This window comes from Cryptomeria japonica, chromosome 4, assembly GCF_030272615.1.
Source record: "Cryptomeria japonica chromosome 4, Sugi_1.0, whole genome shotgun sequence".
NCBI lineage: Eukaryota > Viridiplantae > Streptophyta > Pinopsida > Cupressales > Cupressaceae > Cryptomeria > Cryptomeria japonica.
This window is the reverse complement of record NC_081408.1, coordinates 755,542,198-755,552,111: the sequence shown is the minus strand read 5'-3', so window position 1 is coordinate 755,552,111 and position 9,914 is coordinate 755,542,198.

Sequence of the window (9,914 nt, the reverse complement as noted above, 5' to 3'; positions counted from 1 at the left end):
GGATATAATGTTCACCGATACCTGAAATGACATGGAAGACACTTGGTAATGTCAAAGACATCATGTGGACACTTTATTTTGAAGTAATAATCATTGGTATATTCTTATTTGCATATTTGCTTTTACCAGCAAATAGGTCCAGGTTATTTAGGGTTACACTGGCAGGTTTATCTTTTCCAGATCAGCATGGCATGCTATGGAGATGATTTATTATTGTTGTAAATGCATTAAGCCAACATGTTCAATTGGTTATTGCATCGGATATTGTATTATATGTAAAATGTTTTTATTGTAATATCTTGTAGAGCCGACCTACTAAAATTGGTCTTAGGGTATGGTATAAATGTAAGATCATATTTGTAAGATCAAGTGTGGAATGCGAAAAATAATTGTGTGAAGGTATATGCGGGATTAAGCAGAGGAATACACGAAGACATCATTTGAAGGTGAAGTTAGGTTTTTGTTGAAGCATATCAGCATTACACCATACTGAATCTAGTATATGAAGATGCTATTTTGTGCAGTACATTCTCATTGGATTTAACCATCCAACTGTACTCAGTGTGACTCCCATTTGTGATTGAGTAGTGAGCTCTAGGCTATTGGCCTTTCTGCATGTGCAGACCCCTTTTGTACACTTACTATCTGCAGTAGTATCATCTGATTGTGAGTAAGGTTTCCCACCATGGTTTTTCCCCTTACAGGGTTTCCACGAACAAATATTGGTGTCATGTGTTGTGGATGAGTTTGTGTTTATGTTTCATGCATCAATTCTTACCGGTATAGCAATTTTCTGTTAACATTGTTTACCGGCATACTTAACTGATTTACCGGTATTAAGCATTAAGTTGGTTAATAAGTTTTTGGTTTGAATTTATTTGACAACTAATTCACCCCCCCCTCTCAATTGTCTCCAGGACCTACAATCTTATCTTCATTGGGGAAAACTTCTTCTGAGTCTGATATATTGACTTGATCAATATCAATCAAGCTAGTGTTTCCATCAATCATCCTAGGTACAAAAATTCCAACTATATTTGAACTAGTTCTATCTCTTCCAGAGGAACTAATATGAGATATACCTTGATTTAAAACATTAACATCTTCTAAATTCCTAAACAAACCAGAATGGAAACCAAAAACATCATGTTCAGATTCTCTTGAAGAAGAATTTGATCTAGCATAAACAGGTCTTTCAGATATCTTACCCATATTATTGCTTTTCTGGACCCAAGCAACATTTGATGGCTCATGCAAAACTGACCTTTTCTGACCTCTTCTTGACTGTTTAGGCAATCCTTCCTGCAATGTTTCACGAGGATGTTTTTTCATGAAAGATCAAGTATGCTTTCCTCCTTGCATTGCGCTTGTTTTTTTTTCAGAATTTTCTTATTTCCAAAAGGACTGGTTAAACAGACGGAGTTGCCACCCACAAATCTATGGGAGATATGAAAACAAGTTAGATTCATAATATGACTCTCCCTAGGTTTCGTCACCACTTTTGTTGTTCTCAAAATCTGATTCCCCTTAAGATCCTTATAATAATATGATAAATTTTATTCGCAAAAGAGAGATCATAGAGAAGGAAACTTTCAGAACAACATATGACAAGGTTTGATTAACCTTCTACACTTCTAACTTGTCCAAATTTCAGGTGGGTATACCCTTTTGTGAACTAAATTCACACTTTTAAAAGACAAATCCATAGTAAACCAGTCCGAAAACTAGTGGATCGTATCACCTTAAAACCTACTGAAATAAAGAAATAAAACTTGTACTCATGTTCAGTATTGCCCTACAAGATCTGTAGAAAGACAACCATAATAGATACCAATGCCTTATCCAGGCCACAGAGTCATCTAAGTTCAAACAATACTCCCACAATCAAACATCTTCACACATCCTATTAGCTTGGCTTCTACAGATCCCCACATAAGCCTGACATACATAAGAATTTATTCAAACCAAACTAAACTGCATTTATCAAATTCAAAGTATCCCACAAAGAATTTACTGATAATTCCCACATATTTAATTCCCCTCCTGAAGAGAAAAGCTAAGAAACACATCTACTTGGAGTTACCTTACAACCCATATTCAAAAGGAATAACCCTAGATTACTCAAAATGAAATAGTAAATATTTAAAAAAATACTTGAAGACAACACAAAGTTTAAGCTCAAAACCGACAGTCCACATATTGATATTATTTCAGAGAGTATTACAGAAACTTTTGAATATTCTCCATTTAACTCAGAAAAAAGCTCAGATAAATTTTTGCAGTGTTTTCTTACAATTCCTTGTGATCCCCTTTCATGGGTCCTGGTATCCATTTATATAATCATGGATGCATACAAGCTTCAGACCTTCTTTTCAAAAAAGTTTGTTACAAAAAACTCCTTCACTCAAGAAGCAATTACATGTCCTTTTCTTCTTCAACGACTTCTTCAGTTGGTGGCTCTTTTGCAATATCCTCTAACCATTCAAGAGTGCCTTCTAACTATTCTGGAACATGTTCCAACTATTGTGGAGCATCTTCTTCTTGAATCTCCATGTCAGCTACCACATACTTTTGGGACCATCCTTGGAAAACATCATCAGTAGGCCATGAGTGGCCAATAATTGTTTTATTCAACTTTAACAACTTTTTCCAAGCGTTCCTCACTTTTCTTACCTCTGAATCCAAAAACCCATAATGAGATTTGATCTTCACTATTTCCTCAATTGTTTTAACAAACAAAGAGGTGTCATCTTTATTGATTATCTCATTTACCCTTAAGGATAAATTAGCCCCTAACTCATCTAACCATGCCTGTTTATCCTTTAACTGATTCTGGTTGACAAAACCTCCAGGAAACAATACAAATTTATGCTCACTATATTCTTTCTTATACAAATTAGCTTTTCTTTCCACAATAGCTCCGCCTTTAGCCAACTTTGTTAATCCTTTTGCCAACTTACATGTATACTTGATAATGACATCAGCTTCTGCCTCATCATATGATGCACACATTAGTTCTAAGTCCACTTCTCAGGGAAACCATTTATTCATAATAGGCTCTAAAATAGCCTTATCTTCATTCAACTCACTAAGAGTGTCCAAAATTCTTTTCATGTTGCTATATACTGTAGGAGCATCAAAAGTGTTAGTAAAACCTGAAATTGTTGCCTTTATCTTCTCCTCATACTTGTTTGCAAATAAGGCTTGGGCCTGTTGCAACTTTTCCATTTCATGTTGATAAGTCTCAATTGATTGGAAACCAGAAGGCATTGGAGAAGGAGGGAATTCTATAATTGGACTAGTAGGTGGGGGTCTTGCTGGAGAAGAAGTGATCATCAATGTTGAAGACTCAACTTGATGATGTTGACCTGCCAATTGGCTCTAGAGCTTAGTGATGATGTTGTCCCTATTGGTTATTCCTTCCTTAGCCTCATTATAAGCTTTTAAAATAGTTTCCAACTTCAATTGAAGAGTAGCCTTTTCTTGGGCTTCTTTCTCTACTACGGCCACATTAAACTTTGCAGTTTCTAAAATAGTACTAGCTACTTCCACCACTCCTATGTCTTGAACCCTCTTAATGATCATTCCTCCAAAGAGGCTAGAATTTGAGGCATTTTTATTCCTATTGTTCTCATCTTTCTTTAATGACCATAAGACAAGAGCAACATTATCCTTGTTAAAGGTCACACCTTCCATTGGCTTTGTTTCCTTTCTTATTGCATCAAGGATCAATGCATCAGCTATGTCCCATTCAGGGAGAATTAACACACCAGCTTTATCCAACATATCTCTCCATTTTTCAGGGGTGATTGATTTGAACTCCTCCATCATTTCTTGCTTAACCTCTTCTTCTACTTGGGCTGCATCTTTGAGAGGCTGCTCATTTACCCTTTTCTCACATCTGGTCTTGAATTGATCAATGTTCTATTTCTAAAGAAACTATAGAAAAGCTCCTGATGTGACAAAGTTTCTATCAGCTAGGAATTCTTCACTAACTTGCTTAATAGTAGGATCCAATTCTTGGCCCTTTAACTCACCATCAGTTAAATCCATTTCAGCATTTGGTGGCTCTTCGGGCATCCCCTCTTGGGTCTCCTCATAGGTATAGGCAATCTCACCGAGACTCCCTAACTGCATTAGTTGTTCAGCCACAGCTTGCTAATCTCCAATGTGGATAGGAGACTGAGATGGGGAATATTGAGGCTCATCAGTTTCAATTTCTTTTCCCACTCTTTGCCTCTTAGGGGAATCCTGAATGTCTACAACATCTTCAATTTTCCTTTTTTCTTTTGAGGTGTAAGGATCACCTGTCACTGGCATCATTACAATGTACCTTGGCCTCTTATGCATTGCATAGTCACCTGGTGGGATTGCTTTAGCAAAAGCAAGCTTGGCCAAGACCATCTTAACCTTATTAGGATTGTTTTGCATTATGGCCTTCCTCTTTTCTTTCAGGGTTTGCATGAGGTCTTCAAAATACATAATCAAGAACTTTATTTTCTCCTCAAATGGGGTGAAGCTAGACAAAGGGTCATAACTAGTGTCAAACTGATGAATAAAATCAAGGGCTTTCTTATATGCCACCAACTTCTCCTTCCTCAGTTCCTGCTCATCTAAGCTAAACTCATTCCTTATAAAATCCTTTGGAAACAAAAATTGATGAGGCCTACCTTTGCATACTGCTCTTTTCTTGAACATGCCATTGATTAAGTCCTCAGGGTCTGCACATCTTGACACTGCAGTTGATAGCCTTTATGACTTAAAGAATTCTTCAAAAAATCTCCATCCACCCTTAGTGATTACAAAGTGGTGGGCAATGGTAACAGTTGGGAAAATTGTCCCTTTACCTCTGTGGTGTAGGAGCACCCTTCCAAGCTCTTCCTTCTTCTTTCTTTTGTTGGTGTTATGCTTATTTAGAAGCCATTGTATATGAATAAGAGCCATGAGCTCATTTGTCCTAGACTAGGTCCTAGTTTTAGGTCCTTTGTGTTTTGTTGTGATTTCTTGTGCAGGAGAGGTTGAGTGTGCCTTGGGAGTGTGTTAGTCCTTATTGGCACGTTACTGTCCTTAGGATAGCCCAAAATAGGCTTAGGAGTCATGAAAAGCAACAATGGCAAAGTTGCTTAAAAGATGCAAAAGTTGCATGACAACTTTTAAAAGTTGTCAAGCAACTTTTCCACCCAAATGGTCATGTTGTTCACCAAAAGTGATAACCCAAGAACCCCTGCAATTGATCTATGAAGTAGCCAATTCAATCTATGAAGAACCTCAGGGCTTGGACAACATGACAAGGATATGAATCCTTCTACTCTTCAGGCTCTGCAAAACCTAGGCGGGTATATCTTTGATGCTTAGAATTATACCTATTACACACCTATGATAGCATCAACATAAATAGATAGATCTCACCAGGGCTCTAAAACAAGTAGTTTATTGCAAATGGGCTAGATCTACACATAAAACTCAACTATGCTTGAGCATGAGATAGATGAAACATTTCAAAACATAACACAAACTAAAGGTATTCTGATTGGATTTTAAATTGTTTGAAAATCCCCTTAATTGCAGAATCAGTGCCTTATCCAAGTGCAATAGAGTCACACATCAAACTATAGATGAAAACTTATATTGCAAATCCTTCTTCATTCTTAAGTATTCCTGCATTTAATGCCTTGCATAAATGCATTACTCAGCTCACTCACAGAAAATATCAAATCCAAAAACTATATTCCATTATTCATGATTTATTACAGAATTTAAATTCTTCCTTGAAGAATCCCTACAAACAATCACAACTACCTCCTTGAGATAACAAATCTCAGCCTCCTTGAGGATCTAATTTGAATATAATAAAAATACAAATCCAAAGACAAATTCTATGTGAATTTGTTCATGCCTTACATACACAAGAACCTGCAACTAAGAACACCTATAGCAAAGAATTGAACTCCATTACTGAAAGGAAAGCCTTGCTATGTACAATCTTGAAGAAAACTCAGAATTGGACGCCATGAAAATATGGAGCATTCTCCAAATTTCTGGAACCCTTACAAAATGAGAAGAATTGGGAATAAGAAGGAGAGGGAAGAAAATCAAATCTGCAATTGAAATTGACAAGTGTCTCCTCTCTAACTGAATTTTGGTCCCATGGAAACTGCTCTCGAAATATCTCGCATTTGTCAAAATTAACTACTTGATCAGATTCCTCATTCTGAGAGCTTTCCGGTGATATATAACACTTCATATTTCGAGCAAAAAGTGAGACCCTGAGCGAATTAATCATTCCAATGTGCACAATCATTTAAATTTTTGAATTTTCTCTATAATTTTCACTATATCATTAATCTGATTTAACTTTGATTTTTGGCTCTTTTGTGCTATGACTCCTTGGCACATGTCAGTACCTGATTGGTCAATGGGTCTACTGGGAACCACCTCAACTGACACCTCATCACCGCTACGTGTCCGCTTGCTTGTCTGTCCACCTGTATGCCATGTGTGTGCCACATCATCACCACTGGGACGGAACCTGCCTGCTCGACCGCTGACTCGACCTACCATGTCACTACCACCTGGCTTTCGCCATTTCGCAGATGGTATGTTTCGTGCATCTTCGCCTCACGAAACCATGCGCATTGTCGATCTGCTTGGAACTTGCTCGACCTTTAACATTCTCATTTTCGGAGATGCTTTCCCTATTTCGTGGACCTTAACCAAGGAGCAACTTTCCTTCGCAAAGTCGCACGAGCCATCCAATTATCTTGAATCTACAGGGTCTTTACCTCTTTTTGCTATTACCCAGGGTTTAATTGGCGAGCACCTTTAGCTTGCGAATCAACGTGCTTCGTAGATCATCTCGGACCTGCTCACTGGTTAAGCTAACCTTTCTCTGCAAAATTTGCCCAGTCTACCTTAGGAAGCATGCCTACATGGGGTCCACCTGGTCACTGCTCAGTCACCTCCTCTGTTGCCTTGGGATCCGCACCTATGCGTGGGCCCACCTTGGGCACCCAACGGCACCATCCGTCAAAAGCCCAAAGGCTTTGACATTATAGTTGGGTGTGAACTTGAATATAAATACCATAAAATGCTATTTCCCAGCGAATGTGGGATAAAGCCTCATGCCTAGAAATACATTTTGCTTGAAATTTTCACATGCAGGGAGGATTTACTCTTTTCTTTGGCATCTTGTCTGAGAATGTTAATGAAAAACACCTTACCCACACCACACAAGGGAAGAAAATGGGCGTTATGCCTTCCAATTTGCATCTTTTGAAACCTTTTAAAATCTTTTCAGCCACGCAGAGACTTCATGCCAGCCAATGTGCATTTCTTTGACTATTTTAACTGCTCTTTTTTTCATTTTTATAGCTCTCTTCAATTACCATTTTACCACGCAGGAGGAAATGAAATAGCATTGGCAACCAAATTGCATTTGTTTTTAAAAAAACTTCAACGTTGCCCAATTCTATTTGTTGCATATTGAATGTGGTCTCCTTTTCATACCACGTGAGCTACGGAGGATGCTGGCTGGAGATACTTGCTGAAGGAGGAAAACTAACTGCAAGTTGCTTTGGTCCTGAGTTTTATTGTTGCCTTACCACATGCTCACACAAGGAGGAGAGAATGGCAATTTTCATTTGCCATTTGCATTTGCTGAAGAGTTTCAACATTGCCCCTTCTTCCTCATTCACCACACACAGGGGCTTCATCTTCAACGTGGCTGCTAAAGCTATTGAAGAAGCTGCTTCTTGAGGCTCTCCTCATCCATGTAGGGAGTGCTGCAGTTTGCATTGGAGCTCCACCATGGTGATCTGCCTTTTGCATAGAAATCCTTAAAACCCTGCTCATGTTCACCTCACATGGGGAAGAAAGGAGGAGGATTTGGCCACGTGGCAGCCACTTGCATTAGTTTGAAAATTAAAATGGCCTTCAGCCATGCCACGCTAAGATAGGGGAATTTGTAATACACTTGTTGTTCTAATTTGCCAGAAACTTAAAAGGTTTGAAATGCCATTTCAATGCCAACGGACAACGACACACAGTAGGGAACACATAGGAGGCACAATGCAATATTTCTGGAGTTTAATTGGCCTCCAAACATAATACGTTTAAATGCCAAAAATCTACTATTTTTAATTCCATTTTCCACTTAATAATACATTGGTAAATTTGATATCTCTCTGAAATGTTTCAGGTTTAAAACTAGTATGCAAAATATACATCCATCAATCCATTAATGACAAATAACTGAAATCATCTCTCACCATCCCACTGGTGAATTGCAGTCGAGCCAGGTCGAGCCCCAAGTGGGTCTGACTAAAAAAAATATTGTTTTCACACAAATGACCTTTGAGATGCTTCATGGACCTCAAACATATCTCTGCGGCATCATTTTTGGATCATTAATCCGCATTTTACAACCTTCAGGCAATTACGCCACATTTTGGCATTTAATCACGAAGACGTAATTTTCAAACTTGTCAAAACACCTTTCTGGATCTCACCATCTAACAGGCGTGTACTCTGATATACAAGCATGAACTCTACCAACCGGTTTTTCAAGACGAGTCTTGAGTGAAGAGATATTAATTTTTGAAAATGCCCAACTGGCTTTGTCGACACTGTGGACCTGATGAAGTCAATGTTCTGGCAACACATGATGCCCTTCTCAAAAATATCAAACGACCTCCATAGGCCCTCAAATTTGAAACATAGGTAACTTAAAGTACATATTAAAACTTAGAAATCTCAGTTTGATCACAAGACATACAGGATGTAAATGGCGTGCTCATGAAAATGGCTACACTAACTGATATAGGACTGAAAGTACGGATAACCGAAAACGATGGCTAAATGAACCCTTTTGAAAACCGATCAAACAGATTGACAGAGGCTTTAAATTTGAAACGTAGCTCATCATTTATACCAACATTAGTCCAAAACAAACATTATAACATGATGCTAACTAAGGCAACTTTTACACTTATGCGAAACAGGGCTCCGACTAGCTGTCGAAACAGGGACTAGCCAAAACACACAAACTGCAAACGGATTTGGCTTTGAAAACTGAGCAAATGGATTTTTTAGGACTTGAAATTTTGTAGGATAACTCACATTTATGCATAGAATCCAATCCACTTTTAATTTTTTCATGATGATCAACAGGGAAAAAGATATAATCGCTAAAAATAGGCTACTCCATAAGCTCTACATTTGTGCCTAAAATGCACTTTCATCTCACCCCTCAAAATGGGTACCTCATAAACTTATCCAAATTGAATTTTGAAAGTTACACATCACTGCATAGGCCAAATGAAAGGTGTAGGACATGTCTTTCAAGCCTTACCCTTTGAAAATCAATCGGCTCCATTTTGCCCTCTTACAAACTAGGCCATTCAAACTGACTCATTTAGGTGCTTTTTTGACATGCAGAGCAAAATTTTGAAATGGGCCTATAAACTTTGACTCAAATTTAATGAGTCCCAACAGTGGCTCTGACTGGGGATGGTTGATTGCAAGATCAACACAAGAATCCAGATATCTTTGGTTAAGTAGACCATCCAAAAGATGGATAATTATTTTTCTCTTCTCTTCTCAAAACAGGGCTTCCTTATTCTACCCAAGTAGAAAGGCACTTTATTGAAAACCACACAACTGAAGCAAAGCAACTATACAAGATACACAAACATGCTTAAAACTGAATATAAGCTACTCAATCAATCTTAGCATTTACCTCTGTCAAAAATCTAATTCTCATCACTTGATACCATGATCCAAACAAAGACACTTTTCAATAACAGATGAGCATAATCCTTATAATCAACCTCTATTGTCTCATTACTGTAACAACTGGTGTGCATACGTCTTGTCTGATTCTAAACTTTATGGTCACACACTATCTCAACAAAAGT